Source organism: Lepidochelys kempii, chromosome 6 (genome assembly GCF_965140265.1).
Source record: "Lepidochelys kempii isolate rLepKem1 chromosome 6, rLepKem1.hap2, whole genome shotgun sequence".
Lineage (NCBI taxonomy): Eukaryota > Metazoa > Chordata > Testudines > Cheloniidae > Lepidochelys > Lepidochelys kempii.
In genome coordinates, this window is record NC_133261.1 from 123,488,277 (window position 1) to 123,506,396 (window position 18,120).

At 39.9% G+C, this 18,120-nt stretch overlaps 1 long non-coding RNA gene across 1 annotated transcript in view; it reads left to right on the top strand.

Annotated features, from left to right (window-relative positions):
- Nucleotides 1–17,848, top strand: part of LOC140913492 (uncharacterized) — a 38,039-nt gene extending 20,191 nt beyond the window's left edge. Inside the window, exon 4 of the long non-coding RNA XR_012159603.1 lies at nt 17,242–17,848. This is a non-coding gene — a long non-coding RNA (uncharacterized lncRNA). The remainder of the gene's footprint in view (nt 1–17,241) is intronic.
- Nucleotides 17,849–18,120: the final 272 nt, after the last annotated feature.

Consider the following 18,120-nt stretch of genomic DNA (forward strand, 5'->3'; position numbering starts at 1 on the left):
AGTGAGTTCCTGATTGAATTAGAGCTATGGGAGTATTTTAGAGGCCTCAGTGTGCATTTACTTTCTGTTACTGTCAAAAGACCTGTAAATTCTTTGCCCAGGCCTTAGAGCCACCTCCCTTCAGAATTCTGGGAGCTGACATGACGACAGCAAATCAGCACGTTCTCATGTACCATTACTGCCGTGGTAGCCATAGGCATGGATGCAGTAAATGTGTATATAGGGTACCACTCTGCAGGGATTTTCCCCAAATCCTCTGCCCCCTTGTCACCACCCTGGGTTTCCTATGACCTGGTCTCAGATACATGCTGCCACCACCAAGCTTCTCACTTGGACATGTTATCTCAGAGAACCCCTCCCTCTGCTCTTTTGTTATAAGGATGCTGTCTCCAGGAGCAGGGGTCCCCTGATAAGTATGGTCGGTGTTCTTCAAAGGTCCCTGCAGGATTCCCATTCACCACCGCTCCACTCCAGACTGAATTAACAAACTTTTAATTTATTATTTACAATTAAAAACCTATGAATGAACTCCAGTACTGATCATCTGGCAGTGCCCACTGTCCTTTTCGAGCCCTGGAAAGTTTTATTCATATCCCAGTTCAGGCTTCTTTTTCATAAGCTATGGAGTCCAACGTTCTTCCAGTCTGATCTCACTACCACCCTGGACCTCTCTCAGCCTTCAGCAAGCCTGACCTGAGCTGCCTCCAGCTGGCAAGTATCTACACTTGTACCACCAATGGTCCTTCTCCCACGGCTGACTTTTGAATGAACACGCAGTGGTGGCTCCCAGCAACCCAAAGTGCACTGACAAAATCCTTGGGTTTCAAACCACTGTCTCTCTTCCAACTATGTATTTTACCTCCCACATACCTTCGACTGAAAATATATACACAACATATACCCTTGACTTCTCCACACCTTGCCTGCACACTCTCTCCCTGTTCTGCTGATACCACATGGTCATCTCTTTGCTCGTAATGGTGCTGACGCTGTGTGTGTGTATGTCCTGGGTTTGATACTTGCCCTTGACCTTAGTGTCTGTGTGTATGTGGCCATGAATTGATGGACGTGTAAGGTGCCACAAGGTGTGCCTCTAAGGTGCCACAAGTACTCCTTTTCTTTTTGCGAATACAGACTAACACGGCTGTTCCTCTGAAACCTGTTAATAAACAACAGTGAATTATCACCACTTGAGTATATAGTTGGAAGGAGCAGAGGAGCAAAATTGTCCTTTGCTTAGGGCACCGTGACATCTACAGCTAGTTCTGCTTTGCTGGAAATATGGCACCACCTTCCTGAGACGTGGCTCTTCTAGCAGTCTAGAGAGGTAACATATTCTCTCTCATGGGCAGAGAAGAGAACGATAATAAAATACCCTTTTCTATATGTGGTGTTGATATAGCCGTGTGGGTCCCAGAATATTAGACAAGGTGGGTGTGGCAATATATTTTATTGAACCAACTTCTGTTTGTGAAAAAGACAAGCTTGTGAGCTTACACCTGAAGAAGAGCTCTGTGTAAACTCAAAAAGCATGTCTGCAATAAAAGATATTCCCTCGCTGACTTTGTCTCTCCAATAAAATACCCAATCTGCACATCTGTCAATGGTTGATAATCCCAGGTACCCCCTTTCCCATGAGATTAGACAGTATATCCATTGCTGTGGCCAATACAGCAATGGTTGCACAGATCGACGTTTACTGAAATCAGAATGATGGGCCAAGTCCTGGCCTCCTAGGAAGTCAATGGGAGTTTTCCCTGGGAACAAGATTTGACCCAAAGTCAGGCACAGTGTATAAAAAGGAATAATAGCTGGTCAGAGTTTGGAGTCTTGATATGCAGAACACCTTCCCGTGCCTTTTACGCAGATCATATTGTTATAGCGTGGGCTTGACCTACTTTACTTTAATAAGCTCATCTGTGTGCAATGAAAAGATAAGCAAAACCACCACTTCCGTTCCAAAAATCTATGCTATCTATATGTACCATCCTTTTTATGGGTGCTGATAAGGACTCGATCGTGCAGTTGTCATGCAGGCAAAACCTTCATTGACATTAAGGAGAGTTTTGCCTGCACAAGGGTGGCAGGATTGGGCCCTGTAATGGAGCCAAAAAGGATGATATCATCAGACTTTGTAGAGATATTTGGAACTGGAATAATGCTGCATCACCGGATCTGTGTATAAAGCACCTGAAGATGCTCTCTACATCAAGACACAAGTGGCTTCAGGGGAAGATTTTCAAAGGCACAAGGGGCAGATGCCCTCTTCCTGTTGAAAGTCGACAGGCGTTGGGCCCCTAAATCCCATTTGTTCCTTTAACAATCCCTTCTTTACTTTTCAGAGGTGCTAAGCCCAACAGTCTTGAAAGAACATCATTTATCTGCAACAGATTTAGGCCCAAGTTCAGCAAAGCACTTAAGCAAGTGCTTAAAGTTAAGCATGTCCTTAAGTACTTTGCTGAATAGGGATGGAGCCCAGCATAGGCTTAAGCGCTTTGCTGAATCAAAGCTTTAGGCCCAGATCCTCAAAAGTATTTGGGCACCTAACTCCCATTGAGGATCTGGGCCTTAGTCATTTCGTCTAGATATGACACAACCTAACATAGCAGGTGGGAATAATGGGCGAAATCCCACCTGGATGTATGTAGTAGAGACCTGGCCTGACATGAGTGATTAACACATGAAGGGAGGCCTCATTTCCTGAATTCTCCCATTTCCCCCTGCATTTGAGCCTAATCCACTTAGCCTAGCAGTGCTGTACCTAAATGACAAAGGCTGGGGTCAAACTGAGACCTGGGGAAGCTGAGTGGAAAGAGGTCTCATAAGGAATCCCAGCTATATAACTCCACTGAAGTCAAGGGAGTTACACCCCAGAAGAATTTGGACCATCATGGTTTGACAGTGATGCGAAGCAAGGCAGAGAACTGTATCTCAACTAGCAGAACTGCAATGGGTGGCTTTTACCTCAGGGAATAAATGCCCCCAACACTTAAGGGTCAAGAGCACCTTCATTTGCTATTCCTAATGTTAATACTTGGTACCGTGGGACATCTCGAGTTCATGTTCTTTCTAGTTAATAATAGCCTTTGTGCAGGCCTTCCTTTCCTAGGAGGGAAGGCTAATGCAATACTCACCGAGTTGCAGCTGCTGGCTTGGAACCGTCAATAGGTCCTAAACCTACCCCCACATAGGAAAGACAATGAGATTATATAGACTCCTACTACCTCCAATTATAGTAAGAGCAACAATTATAAGGCTGTACTCCTACAGCCACCCTAGGGAGAAAATGAGAGGGGAAATGTTCCATTAGCCTAATGAAGAACGTGTACTAGAGCTCCAGTCAATTTTTCTCACTATTAGCCCCTCCAGCGTGACACTAACACACAAGGGAAGCAGGAATCATAGGGTAACAATTAAAGTTTCTGGCAATCGGCCCTTATGATGTACATGCCTCTAACCTGATGAGAAAATTAAAAAGAGTCAGATTTACATTTTCTCGCCATTAGCTTCTGCAATCTACGATGCGTAGTTTGCTGACGAGAGAGCGAGCAAATACAAGTTTGTCTCGGATCAGGTGTGCATGATGCCTATACAATGTCATCAGACCTGGGCAGTGTAGCACTGTGTGTCCAGAATCATTGTCAAATGTGCTTGCTAGTCCTGGAGTCAATGGAAGGCACACAGAGATGGTTAAGTTTTTTGTTATTTAACAGAGATGAAAGAGTTGCTGTTAAATTTTCACCCCACTTAAAGAGGGGAAAGGTGGACAGAAATGATGTGGGTAATTTTCTGGTGTATACTGCCACTGCAATACCCTTATAAAAGAGGAAAAACAAGAGAGAGACGGAATAGAGGCTTAGGAGATGGAAAAAGTTGGGCCCTTAATGTGTGTGATTAACAATGTAGGGACAATCTCAGCCATCGCATAATTGGATATAATACCCATTGAGCTCAATGAGAGTTGCATCCTTTTGTACTAGGGGTGAATCTGGTCCATATGGTAGCCAAAATTGAAAGCCAGCATTTACCAAGAATTGCCACAACACGGTACCTGACATACCCTAGTTATTATCTATTATAAAACCAGGGAAATCCTGCAGTATCTCAGATATCACAGTGTAGCCAATGTTGGTGGAAACTGACATTTTGATGGTGACTGCTAAGTGACACAGATTAGGTACTTCCCAGTGTAAGTGGGCACAGCTCTGTTGGGAGAGTTGCCCCGATTTACACTAAAGATAAATTTGACTCTATTTTCTAGTCGCTGCTCAGGTGACAAGTTGCAATTGGCTGGATGGTTGCATCATCGAGCCAGATTTACGCTGGCCATGGATCTGGTCCATAATCTATAATGGCTTTATTTCCACACCCTATAAAATGTAAATTGGATAAACTACAATGGCAGTAAAATCAGTACAAAGAAAAGGAGTACTTGTGGCACCTTAGAGACTAACCAATTTATTTGAGCATGAGCTTCGTGAGCTACAGCTCATGTGTTTCCACAGTATGCATCCGATGAAGTGAGCTGTAGCTCACGAAAGCTTATGCTCAAATAAATTGGTTAGTCTCTAAGGTGCCACAAGTCCTCCTTTTCTTTTTGCGAATACAGACTAACACGGCTGTTACTCTGAAACCAGTAAAATCAGTGTGTTTAGCAGGGACTGAAAACACTTCCCAAGCTGGTTAACTGGAGGCCTGGCTCAACAATTAATCCCCAGAATTTATGTGTTCAGTCTGCAGTGCTCACCGCACAAGGTGATCTGCACAGGTACCATTCCGTGCAGCGTGTGAAAGACCAGGCAGATATCCTGGCATGATTGTAGTTCATTGTGAGTCACACCTGAAGTCTTCATTGGCAGACTACCTCTCTGATTCAAACTTGGTGGTAATTATCTCAGTGGTTGCTTAACCATTATGAAATAAACGAAGACCACGGCATGCTAATTTCTTTGTGCAGCCTTTGATAATAATCAACTCTTACCCAGAGTTGTCACAGTCCTCAGTTTCTCCAGTTGGCTGATTTTTTCAAAAATTGTTTGAGCTTCAAAGCCATCCAAGGGATGTAGGTGCACAAATTTAATGGGAGTTTTACACCTAAATCCCACCGTTTATTTTGAAAAAATCAAATATGGCTTGTACTTCATCATAGGACCAACATCTGGAAAACCTGAACTGGATTGATTGCTCAATTGCTCAATGGATTGATGAAGAGTGAATGCATCCATATTAGTGCCTGTTATCTTTCACCCATGTCTCTGGTTGTTAACAGCTTGGAGCCATATTGCTTTAAAGGAAGCTTTTCGTTTGATCTATAATATTGCAAAACCAAGAGCTGCACTGACAGTTTCTGGAGAAATTATAGGATGTAAAGAACCCCTCCTCCCCCCTTGTCCCTGCACACCTGGAGAAATGGTGATCCACTGAGAGACGAAGGGGGAACGTTAGAAATAGAGGGAGATGGAGCAGAAGGAAGGTGTGCGTGGTGAGAGCAAATCTGAATCCTCTCCTGGCATCTGCATTAGCTAATGGCAGTGGCACTAAAAGCTGGCTTCCCTGAGTGTTTTATGTGGTGATTTCTGAGCCAGTGAGTGCTACGTGGTAATGCTGAATTCCACTTTTAACCCAGTTAAGAGATAAGAAATTATTATTATTATAATTACTGTGCTCTTACTTTATTGGTTAAATTAACATTCAGTTGTTGGGGATGCTGTGCTATATACAATCTTATTTCACCTACTGTGCCTTCAAATTCATCCTGTCACAGCAACAGCATGGCAGCATGAAAAAAAGCTTTTAACAAATAGGTAAATACATGCCTCTGGGGAATGCAGAGGGCTCATTATGTTAGCTTCTGTACATTTGTGGATGGAAAAAAAAAGCTAAAAATAAGTTGAACTAAAAATATTAGAAAATATCTAACATTTTTCAAAAAGTTTCTGTGATTAAAAAAGTCCAGAAAATGACATTTATTTCTATGTTATTTTATTTAACCAGTCCCAGACCTTGGGCCTACTAAAGTCGATAGGCCAGAGTCCTGGGTCTGGTAACATCTCTTTAGACCACTGGAATGTAAATGCTACTAGAGAGGCTCTGTAGCTTAATAGATTGTTAAGTAGCCAGAGATCCAGAAAATTGGAGTGCTAGACCATGGTTGAATCTTTGTGCATCATTTTTCTCCATCTGTGAAATGAGAATAATGATACTGATCTCCTTTGTAAAATGCTTCAAGATTAATTATTAAAATAATCTTAAACTTGCCCCAGATGGGCAGCTAAGGATTGAGTAGTTAAAATGGGCACTACAGTCTCTTCTTAATGAAATCATACTTTTGAAAAAGAAAACTTAGGGAACAAGCTTCCTCCCACTTGTTTAATGCATCCATTCTTAGTGCACCATAAACTTGGGATTGCATCCGGTTGAATTGCAGTATGTAACATATCTCCATAGCTACATTAGAAACTGATAGATTTTATCAAAACATCATCTGGATCAGAGCACAAAATAGCTTTGGACGTTGATGCTATCTTGTCATATTTGCAGGATTGAGAAGCATAATTAAGAATTATAGAACAATTGATCTTGGAATTTAGGCAGGCAAGAGGCTTCAAAATAAATTACAATAAAATCTGAAAGTTTGGGAATGAAAACTCCTGCAAGGGTCAAAACTAACTGTTGTCAACTACACACATTTAAATGAGTAATAAGGTCTTTAAAATATTTAGGAATCAACATTGTGGAGAAACAAAAATCTTTTCATAGCCAATTACCCTCCACCATGGCGTAAAATAATTTAAAAAATTGGTGGGAGGGAACAAATAAGAAATGCCTTGGCTAGGTAAGGTAGCCTTGGTAAAGATGGATGTTCCCCCAAAGTTATTATTTTTGTTTCAGTGCATCCCTATTGGTATCCCTGACATTAAAACCATGGCAGGGTGCACTATTAAAATTCAGATGGAAACATAAAAGATTGTGACAGGGCAAGCTTCTGCCCCTGCCTTCTGCTGTGTCTATCCAGGCTCAGAGACCTTCCGCTGTTCAGCCCCCTGGTGTAGTTAATTTGCATTTTCTCTTCCCACCACCTTGCTGAGCCACACACCATATTATTTACGGTGTGGCCTCAGTTCTCTGCCAAGAAAGGAGAGCCAGCCCACAAACCCTTCCTGGGCCTTCTTATATCTCCTGTGTTAATGGGCCAATTTACTCATTAGTCCTCCCCAGCCCATTCTAAGCCACAAATCAGGCCCATCAGGTCCACCCTGTGGGGAATGAATTGATGTGTAAGTGCCCAGGGTGCTGTCTCACCTGTTGGTTCCCTGTCACGCAGACTACGGGCGAGTTCTAAACGTGTATGTAAGCCTACAAAGCAGGAGGGACTAGCTTTCCCTAAATTATCTTTTTATTATGCATTACACTTAAAGATGGGATCTGTTGGTTTAACAATAGATGATCCAAACACTGGGTAAAACTTGAACAATACTGGAGCCCAAATATAGCTATTTATAGTAATTGTTGGGTTAAAAAAAAATTTAGGTCACCCCAAATAAAAATACAACCATTCATCCAGACCACCTTACCAGCTTTGGATAAATGTTATAAAATCCTGCAACCACAGCTCTCTCCATTAGCTACTTTCATTGATAATCAGGGAGTTTATCCCTAGGAAACATTATAGTGGCTAGTCTTTGTGGGTCAGAACTGAGATTACTCAATTTGGACAGCTGCTCCTGGATCCTGATTTCAAATCATACCAAGAGATATGTCGTAACATAAATAATACAAAGATCTCATATGTTCAGTATTTACAGATCAAACATTTTATTGTGAAATCTGGGTACAAGACAGCTTTATCTAGACCCTTAACAACACTGGAGGAGTTGACCCAGGACCAAGCTGAAACAAAAGGTTGAATTACTAATATATGTACAATGTTGATTGAAAAAGACGTTGGTAAGAAAAGAATCCAGACAAAAAGATGGAAGAGGGATTTAGACAAAGAAACTGATCTGGATGAGTGGGTCTCTCTGTGGGAAAGAGGATACATATCTTCAACTTGTGTAGCACAGAACAAAAATGTTTATAAATTACCATAGCGGTGGCATTTGACTCCAGTTAAGATCCATTGTATTTTAGCCACTAGGGAGGTGCTCTGTTGGAGGGGTTGCAGGGAAAAGGGGGGATTATTTGCACATATGTTGGTTGTGTCCAGGAATAAGATGGATTTGGGGGCGGGGGGGAATTATGAAAGAGGTTCATCTTATGACAAAATACCAGCTTCCCAGAGATCCCCTGACCTGCTTCCCTATTGCTCCAGAAAAGGATCTGCATTTTAAACAGAATGACAAATTCATTTCTTTTTTATTGTTAGCCACAAGACTTTGTACTGCACATTATTAGAAAAATGTGACCCCTCTTTCTACAGAAGCGTGGTATAGTAAAATGTGGACTGTCCTTATAATAGAAAAGCTTTTACACCTTATACGTAGGCAAGAGACGTGCCAAAAAGAGGATGGGCATTTAGAAATGTGGTCACCCTTTCTAGCATATTCAGTGGAGGAGGGGTCCCCAGCCAGCAAGCCAGAATCTTTAGTCAGGTTCTTTGAATATTAACCTGATCCTGAATAAGTAATTAGAAATATACAATGAAGTATGTTACCATTTTATTGTACCCTTAATAACAAGTTTAATAAAAAAAAAGAAAAGAAGCAGCCGATAGATTTTCAACGTGCACAGCTCACATGGGTTGCTGTTGTCTAAAGCATAACAGCTGCTCTCTCTGAGCAAAGATGTAATTTGGGCAATTGGCAGCACGTTTCCAGCTCTGATGGGAAAATTATGGTAATCCCACCTGTACTGCAGCTCCTAGGATCCTGAGTCTGCAAAATGTGAAGTATGGAACTTTCCTCATCTAAGCAGCCTCAGGCTGGGTGCACTGAAGGGGCAGGAGGCGAAGGAGGCCCTAAGCCACCTTTCTACCTCCCCTGATCCGAAGACCGGCTGAGAGCCAAACCAGCCCCTGGCACAAGCAAGAGCAGCTGAAGCTCTGCTCTGGTCTGTGCTGCCTATGAAGAGTCAGAGATATTTAACACTCCACTTCCACATTCAAAGCACTTGACAAACAGAGTAAAGGCAGGACCAGAGTGCAAGATGCTCTAGCCATTCCTGGCTGGCAGATGGGGTCAGACAGGATACTACACCCCTCTCGCCCCCCAGGCTACTCCAATCTGTGCTGGAGCTACGGCTAAGGCCAGTGTACAACTGGCCCAAGGATCAGGGGGCTGCAACCAACTCCCTTCCCCCACTCCTCCTCCCCCTCCTCCGCCCACTGCATCTCACCTGTGACCAAGCTCAAAAATCAAGAGGGCGAAAAATGAAACAGTGAAAAAGTCAGAATCCATCCTGTTCAATTAGCAAAACCCATTCTATTTAATTAACATGCCATTTAATTAATTAAATCTTTAGAACAATGATACTCAGACTAAAGGAGTACTTGCAGCACCTTAGAGACTAAACTGGTTCGTCTCTAAGGTGCCACAAGTCCTCCTTTTCTTTTTGCGAATACAGACTAACACGGCTGCTACTCTGATACTCAGACTGAGGCTGGCAAGCTACAAGTGGCTCTTTAATGGGTCTCCTGCAGCTCTTTGCAGCACAGAATATTAAAACACTGTGTGACTGAATTATTAACCCATCTAAGTTATTAACCAATCAGGATGCTTTTACTATATTATATAGACTATATATTTAAACAGCATGACAGGGCAAATATTTAGTTTATATATAAATATACACACACACATAAACTAAATGTTTGCCATCAGACTGTTTAAATAGGACTATACAGTACTCTAGTAAATGAAACAATGAATTCACACCACTGTGGCTTTTTGGGGTAATGCTGATCGTTTATTTGGCTCCTGAATCACTGAGGTCTGAGTATCACTGCTTTAGAACATCCTAAATGAACTGTGAATGAGGAGCACAGAATGATTTTGCCAATGGCATGTTTTCCAGGTAATACATACAGACATTGCGATCATTAAGATTGCTTCTGTGTGTGTATGTGTGTGTGTGTATAGATAGATATGAAATGGACGCATTTACTATTGTTGGTTAAGTGCCCACAATATACCCAGTGCTGTACAAGATGCAAAGTGAAGACAGTCTTGCCCCCAGAGGGCTTGCCATCTAATAGACACAAACGGAGAAGATGGAGCACTCTAGGAAGGCCAGAGAAAGGAACAAATTTCTCTGATCTATTGTTGCAAAACACACTAGAGACAAGTGGTTCAGCTAATGAAGAACCAACCACATCACATCATCTCATAGGATGGACAAATTCTAACGCATCAAGACACAAGGCTTCTGAAATGTCAGTGAGACTGATCTAGAGCTAGTGCAAATTGTCCTAGCTCCACTTGACATCAGCAGAAATGTGCTCATCATTATCATTTGGAGAACCGGCCCCTATGTAATTTTCTTTTGACCAGAGCAGAGGATTGTCATTGCAAGATCATGGAGAGAATGGAGCAGGAGCAATAGATATTGTCACTCTAGAGCCATAAGTACCAATGCAGGATTTAGAACCTTTATTATTAACAACCTAATTAATAATCTTTAGAATTAGTATTAATGGCCATTGGTTTGAGCGCTTAATACAATGCTTTTTGTCTAGTTTTTTTTTTTATTCTACAAGCTAACATAGTGTTGTTGCAATGTAAAATAGCAACTAGGAAATAAATTTGGTGGAAGGACATACAGATGATATGCTAGCTCTCTTCTGCCACACAATTCAACCATCTACTGCTCTTTTACAGTAAAAGGGTTCAGTGTAAATTGCAGCATAACATGCAATTATTCTTTCTACAGGCTAACTATGGATGTTTTCCCACGCATATTTGATCACTATATTCAATTACACATCCATTTAAACAATACACACTCGTTTGCAGTTCTGTGAGGCTTTGATTTTTCTCTTTGAACAGAGTGTTTGCTATGCGTGCTGAAGATCAGCAGCACAATTGCATGAAGCATGTGTGAAGTCTTATGAGTAAAATTATCTTAATTTAAAAATAACTTGATTTATTGTCTGGAAAAAATCTCCTTCCCTCCCAATACGGGCTCCTGAAAAGAATAATTTATGGGGCAAGCTCTCTCTAAAGTATAATCTTCAGACCTGAGTTTGCTTTCACTTGGTTAGCTGTGGGAAATATGAGCAAAATTGGAATGCTTTTGGGTTTTTTCTTCAAAATAAAGTGCTCAATTCTGTTAGCAGTTCTGCACAACAAGGCAGCCCCTTCAGTGAATTTGAAGATGCAACTAATAAATTTCCAACACTTCAATAAATAGAATTTAAATGTTAGTCATTATAATGCCTCTATTGTTAATGCCAAACCTGGATTTTTCAACCTCTGACTCCCAGCAATGACTAGCTGAGTAGCAACAGCATAGTGCTGAAAGAATTTTTCAACAGCAATTTGCTTGTTCCAATTTGCTTTTCAAGGTTTGTGATCAGGATTGCTATAGAGCCGGTAAAAGGATCTAGTTCTATTAATTTGGCCCAGTCATTTCTCTTGTTCTAGTCATATTTAGTTTCTTTGGCAGTTCCACTGAGTAAGTTAATTGAATCAGAAGTGCCACCAGTAGCCCGTGTGCAGTTCTACAGTTTCACATATAAAACCTGCTCCTCTCTGCTGCAGAAATAGATATGCTGCACCTGGTGAGAAGGTGAAGAAATGTGGAAATGACTGTTCTAGAGACATTTCTGCGCTATATCTTAAGTTGCTTGTTCCTCCCTTCCTTTTCAAATAGATCATACAATAAAACAGTGTTTCACATTTTGCATGCTATGTAATATCAATTATACCAGAGCACAATTCATTGGACAAAACATAATGAAAAAGGGAAATGTAATAGACTCCATTTTTAGTAGAATTGCATTTTAAATAATGAAGTGATTCTGTAAAAATGGCAAGATGTCATTCCATGTTGATTCTCTCGCTTTGATTCGAGGTCAAATTTGCAAAGATTTTTTTTTTTCCAATTGCCAACTCTGCAAACTCATCCTGGAGTCCTTCCTGCTTCCACAGAACTACAAGTAATTATATTAAACCAGCCAAATTCTGCCCTTGCCTACATCATAAATAGGCTTGGAATGATTAGATTTTTGTTGGTAACTGTCAGTAAACGTCAATTTCACTATGCACACACAAATCGATGAAACATTTCTATCAGTAATAATCAATATGTACAGATAGGCAAAGAAATATAAAAATGTTGCTTGAGAACTTCTTAGAAGTTGATTTAAGGATATTTACTTTGTATATTTTAACATGTGATGTTGACAATTTGTGTTTTAACAGTTATCAAGCTTTAACTTTTTGAATCTCAGCATCTACGGTCATTGAATAATTTCCATCTGACCCTGTCTATTGACTGATTCCCCCATAATTTCCCACACCTGTGTAAATTTAAATTGATACAATTGTAAAAAAACCCCACACCTTTTAAAATACATAGTTTTGCAGAACTGTGAAAATTCAAATAGATAAATGTAGAAAACAATGCTTTAGAATATCCATTGATATTATCCTTTGAACCTAATCATCGAAATGTGGGGCTGGAAGGGACCTCCAGAGGTCATCAAGTCTGGCCCCTGCGCTGAGGCCGGACCAAGTAAACCTTGACCATCCTGGACAGGTATTTGCCCAACTGTTCTTCAAAACCTCCAATGACGGGAATTCCACAACTGACCTTGGAAGCCTATTCCAGAGTTTAACTACCCTTATACCTAGAAAGTTTTCCCTAATATCCAACCTAAATCTCCCTTGCTGCAGATTAAGCCCATTAGTTATTGCCCTACATTTAGAGCCCCATCACCTTCAAATTAAATATCTAAACCCCTCTTGCTCTCAGCAAGTTGCGAGAGGTGTAAACAAGGGGAGAATTTGGCTCTACAGTACTTAATTAACAATTCTACAAGGGATTTGCAAAAGCACCTAAACTATTTAGGAGCCCAATTCCCATTGAAAATCAAATGAATTTATGCTCCTAAATCACTTAGGGCCAGATTTGTAAAGTTATTTAGGTGCCTCAAGAGGCAGATAGGTGCCTAGTGGGATTTCAAAGAAAACAAGTTGTCTGATTTCCATTGATTTCAGCAAATCCCATTCACCCAGGCCCAATTAGTCCCATAATTATCCCTGCCTTAACTGTCCCCAAGTCCTTAAGGCATCACCACCCTTTGGCTGAGGAGGGCAGTGGATTTGGGGAAAACTCCGACAAGAACGCTACACAGTTGCTTAATTGTGTGCGTCAGCCGTTGTGGCTCCTGGCAGATGTAAAGCTAAGTGCATGCACAGGTGTCTGCAGAATCAGAACCTTGGTGATGTGAGGCATTTCTCCAGTCTCCGTGATCTCTAAAGATAAGCAAGCTGTGCCTGTAATACTGCAGGCAAGCACCTTTCAACTGGAAGAGCAATAAGCACATGAATAAACTAAGAAAGGACGGGGAACTGAACAGCTGAACCTGGCCTGACAGAATACTTTGGCCCATTTTAGTTATTAGAGAGACAGCATAAACTTGCAGCGAAAACCAAATGTTTTGTGTTTGCATGGTGTCTAGCACACAAATATCCTGATCCATGACGGAGGCGCTTAGGAACAACAGAAATACACATCAATAAGAAATATTTCATCATTCTCATCAATTCTGCAGTGGACTTTTTTTTTTTAAATGAGTAGATTTTTTCACTGCCGCCAGGGGGCAGAAAAGGCCTTTGAAGAGTATAATTTTCCATAACAGCCATACTCCTAACTAAAATTCCTGACGACACTAACGTTTTCCACTTTTCTGAGTAATTCCTACCTCTTTTACAAATAATATGTTGACCCATCATATCCTACAACGTTAAAACAGTGACCTGTGCAAAGGATGATGCTTTACGAACTATATAATCTAGAGGTGTTACCAGCTGATCAACAAAGAGAAGACAGTGTCACACTAATTTTTGTTAATGTTATTTTTTCTAATTATTCTAATTTCATGAACTGTTTATTTCTTAAGAAATTCAAGAATGTTTTAACAACATTAATTGGGATAAAAACTTTTAACTTAATAAGGGCGGAGTATTATCCTTAACCTCGTATTTCCTGGAAGTTTATTATTATTTGTTTGAATTTATTTCTATTGTTAGGGAACTGACATGCAAATACCTTAAACACAATACAGCTGTTCAATAACAAATTTTTTGCATCTTCATTACATATACAGTACAAACCAATGAAGCCACTGCACCTTGCTTCCTGCTCATCTTGGAGAAGTACAGTCCAAACATTTTGTATTATTCATATAGATAAAATTAATTTTGCTAAATTGTTTGATTTGGTAATTAATTATCTTAATTTAGTAACTAATTATCTAACATCAGCTAGACTGTAGAAAGATTAGCCTGGTTTGGTTTTTTGTTTTTGTTTCTTTAAGTATGTCACAATTATTATGTCACTGAGTTCCTTTCTGAGACCTGAGGAAGAGATCTCTGTAGCTCTTTCACCAACAGAAGTTGGTCCAGTAAAATATATTACCTCACCCATCTGGTCTTACAATTATTATGTAGGTTAAATTCTTGTTGGTTTATTTTCTAGGTTTAATTTCTCTTCCCTCCCAAGAATGTTATGAAATTGATATGATCATCACAGTAAATACATAGAATACTTTGTTACATACACTTGTTTTTAACTGAATAACTGTAACATTTTATTTACCAGAGACCCTAACAGCACCCTCAGCAGCCTTTACAAACTCTCATGTAACTCCAGATTTTGGCATTTCTTAAAAAGGGATTTCTTTTTAAAACCCACTACACTGTAATGGCTCTTAAGAAGCTGTTACTGTCTAGAGTGTAAATCCTTCTTAGTGTGTGTATTAGTGACCTGATAGACTGTGATGGAGCCTTCCAGGAACCATTGTGTTGATTCAGCTGTGAGGCATGTGCAATAAGTTTTCTTTCTGAAATCCATATGAAATTTTCACTGAAATGAGGATGGGGGACTGAATCAGAATGGAATATCCAAGTCAAGCTTATTCCCCGGTGCCCTAAAACACTCATGCTATAGATCAGCTGTTTACAAATTCAGGCTTTTTTAAGTAATAGAATACTAGCAAAAAAATGCATTTTAAGAACTTTTTAAAGTTCAGTCATGAACTTAAAAGTAGCCACACATAGCTTCTAATGCCCTGATTCTGCAAAGACTTAAGCACCCAGGCCCTCAAAGGTATTCACGCTCCTAACTTCCATAGAAATCAACCTTTGATGATCTGGGCCAGGGTTAACTTAACTTATGACCTGAATGGGAACGACTCACAAGGCATAAAGTTAAGCATGTGCAGGATCAGAGCCTAAATTAGGAATAAAATAAATGTTCTCTTGGGATAACCTTTTTGATTAACATTCATTTATGTGCAAATAGTAAAGCCTTAAAATGAGAGCGGGTAGAGTGAAAATGCTGGCAGTCACCTTACCTGAAATGACATAAACAATATTGCCTTCCTTTTCTTATTTCACTAAAAATAAATACAGTCTGAGGCCCCTGGCCTGCAACGAGAACCACAGTGGCAGACCCAGCTACAGAATCAAGGTCTTATTCTTACACTACCATCCATATCTCATATTTTGCAGATTACATTAGTACAAAGTTATTTAATAAGTCAGAAGGCAAGACAGAGAGAGGGATGTTAGAGAATGCATAAACAAGGGCGGGGGGATATAGATTCAGATGAGAGACCACGAGCAAATCTAAGTTTGAAAAACGTGCTTCTAATGAACCCTTTTTTCCCTCATCAATCATAATATGTGTTCCTTTAAAAATATTTTATGGAACAAAATATAGAACTATGTGTGTATTGAATCTGACAATAGCCATGTAGATATAGCAGGGATTTTCCAGCCCAAGACAAGAGGTCAACACCACACTGGACTTCTAAGGGGAAAAAGCTTAATAGATTAAGATAGAGAATTGTGTGTTTTAGTATCTTTTTCAAAACCATGGATCCTTCACACACGCCACATGCTGTTCGGTAATCAAATGGAAACTGGAGGACCAGCTTTGCAGAACAGAAGCTCTTCTCTCACTAGAAGACAAGGCCCTTCCCTTGAGATACGTCATGTGGAATAGCGCATGTAGCAAAAAATACTGTTAGTTCGACCATCTTGTTTTGGACAAGAAAAGGCCTAGATTTCCTAAAATCATTGTTGTCCAAAGCAAGAGGAGCTGTTTGTCCTATTATGTAAGAAACAAACTTTATTTGGTATTCAGTTGACTTTCTAACTTAGAAGAGAGGACTTTACATCTTCAAATGCAGAAAAGAGATTGCATTCTTGGCCCTTGCTTGAAAAGGTTATGGAGAATAAACGCACACCCTGGTAGCGTTCTAGTGATCTCCCTAATCTCAGTTGCACTTTGTCAGAACGAGGTAACTGGTAGTTAAGTGAAATACCCTAGATCAAAGGGGGATTAATCACCAACTGAATCCTTGCTGAATAAACCTGTCATTCAAGAAAATTATTTCCACTGAACTTAGCAAAGGATTGAAGGTATTTGCATAACAGGGACCAACGTACTTCAGCCAGGTTAAAAGGTTCAGAATTCATCCAGTGTTTAGCTTTTTGCCTCCTTTTCCTTTCAGCAGCCCTGTACAATGGCTTCTAATCTGATAATACAGCTAACTATCTAAATGATGTCAGAACAGGAAAGTATTGCAAAGTTTGGATGAGGGATGGATCAATTTCACTTTCAGTAACTCCTAAATCTGATTTGTTGGAATTTAAGATGTAATCCTTAAAAAAAGTCCCTTAAACCTGAGGGCTGTTTATTAACATCCTCTTTTTTTTTTTATTTGACCTTTGTCTTAGAAACTACTATTCTGTACCTGCCAGCCTCCGGGAGTCCTTTCTGATAATTTCATATACATTTACTTTTAATGACTTATTTTGGAGGATAGCTATAAAACCAGTTGGGTTATAGATACAATTTCAGATTTTTATTTTAAAGCTTGTGTTGCTGAGTTAATGAATGAATACAAATAGAAGCAGGATGGATAGGGTTAAATAAATGAAAACAACAGGCTTCCATCATTTTCCAGAAACTATTTTCATAAGAGTTTCAGAGACCTACAGTCTTTCAATGTGTAATCATACAAAGATTTTTAAAGCCAGTAAATTGTCTTTTTTATTGTTGTTGTTGCAGGGAACCCAACTGTGGTGGAACAGAAGATGAGGAGACTAAACTGGTTTTAGACTGCTGTGGCATTCTTAGTCTGAGCTATGAAAACTTTGGAAAAAATATGAAGACCGTGCAATTGTTGTGACTGCTTTTATCATCAGTCTCAAGATGAGCCTCTCCATGTGCTCATTTTCAGGCGCTTTCTACCTCTCTCACCTTTTGGATACATGGCAGGAAGTTTGGATACATGGCAGACGTCAGATTTCGTAATCAGATTTTGACACTAAATGGAATTTAGCCACTTTTACATTGAGAATATGTTTGACACCATTCAGTCTTTCAATAGAAGCAGTTCATATTCATTGCAAACTCAAAGCATCTTTCAAGTTAAAAAAATGGCAAAGAATGGTTATCAAAGAAAATGAATAAAATCCATATTGAGATAATTTTTTAGAAAATGATTGAAGTTTTAACCCAAGAAAGGACTCTTAGAGTTTCTTATAGCTTAGAATAAGAACATGTCAATCACGATTAAGCTTCTGGAATCGGAATCCCTTTGAAATGCAGCTGTTTCTTCTTTAATTGTGGCAGCGGACTCAAAAGAAAAGAAAGGTCCAGCCTTAAAGATGAGTAAGGAATACAAAATAGCTCAGGATTAGTTGTGGAGTTCAAAGGTCACTAATTACACTAAGGAGTTCCCAGACACAGGGAAAACATTAAACAGGTCACCTACCAAATGGGAAACAGACTTTGTCTTCAAAAAAATTATCCTGAAGAGATAGGTTTCTAGACAAAATCAAAATGCGTCACACAGTGAGACCAGCTGATCTCAATGGGATGAGAACTGGAATTGGTTTTAGTTCTCTACTGTTATGGATGGCTACAGATACCATGAAGATTAAC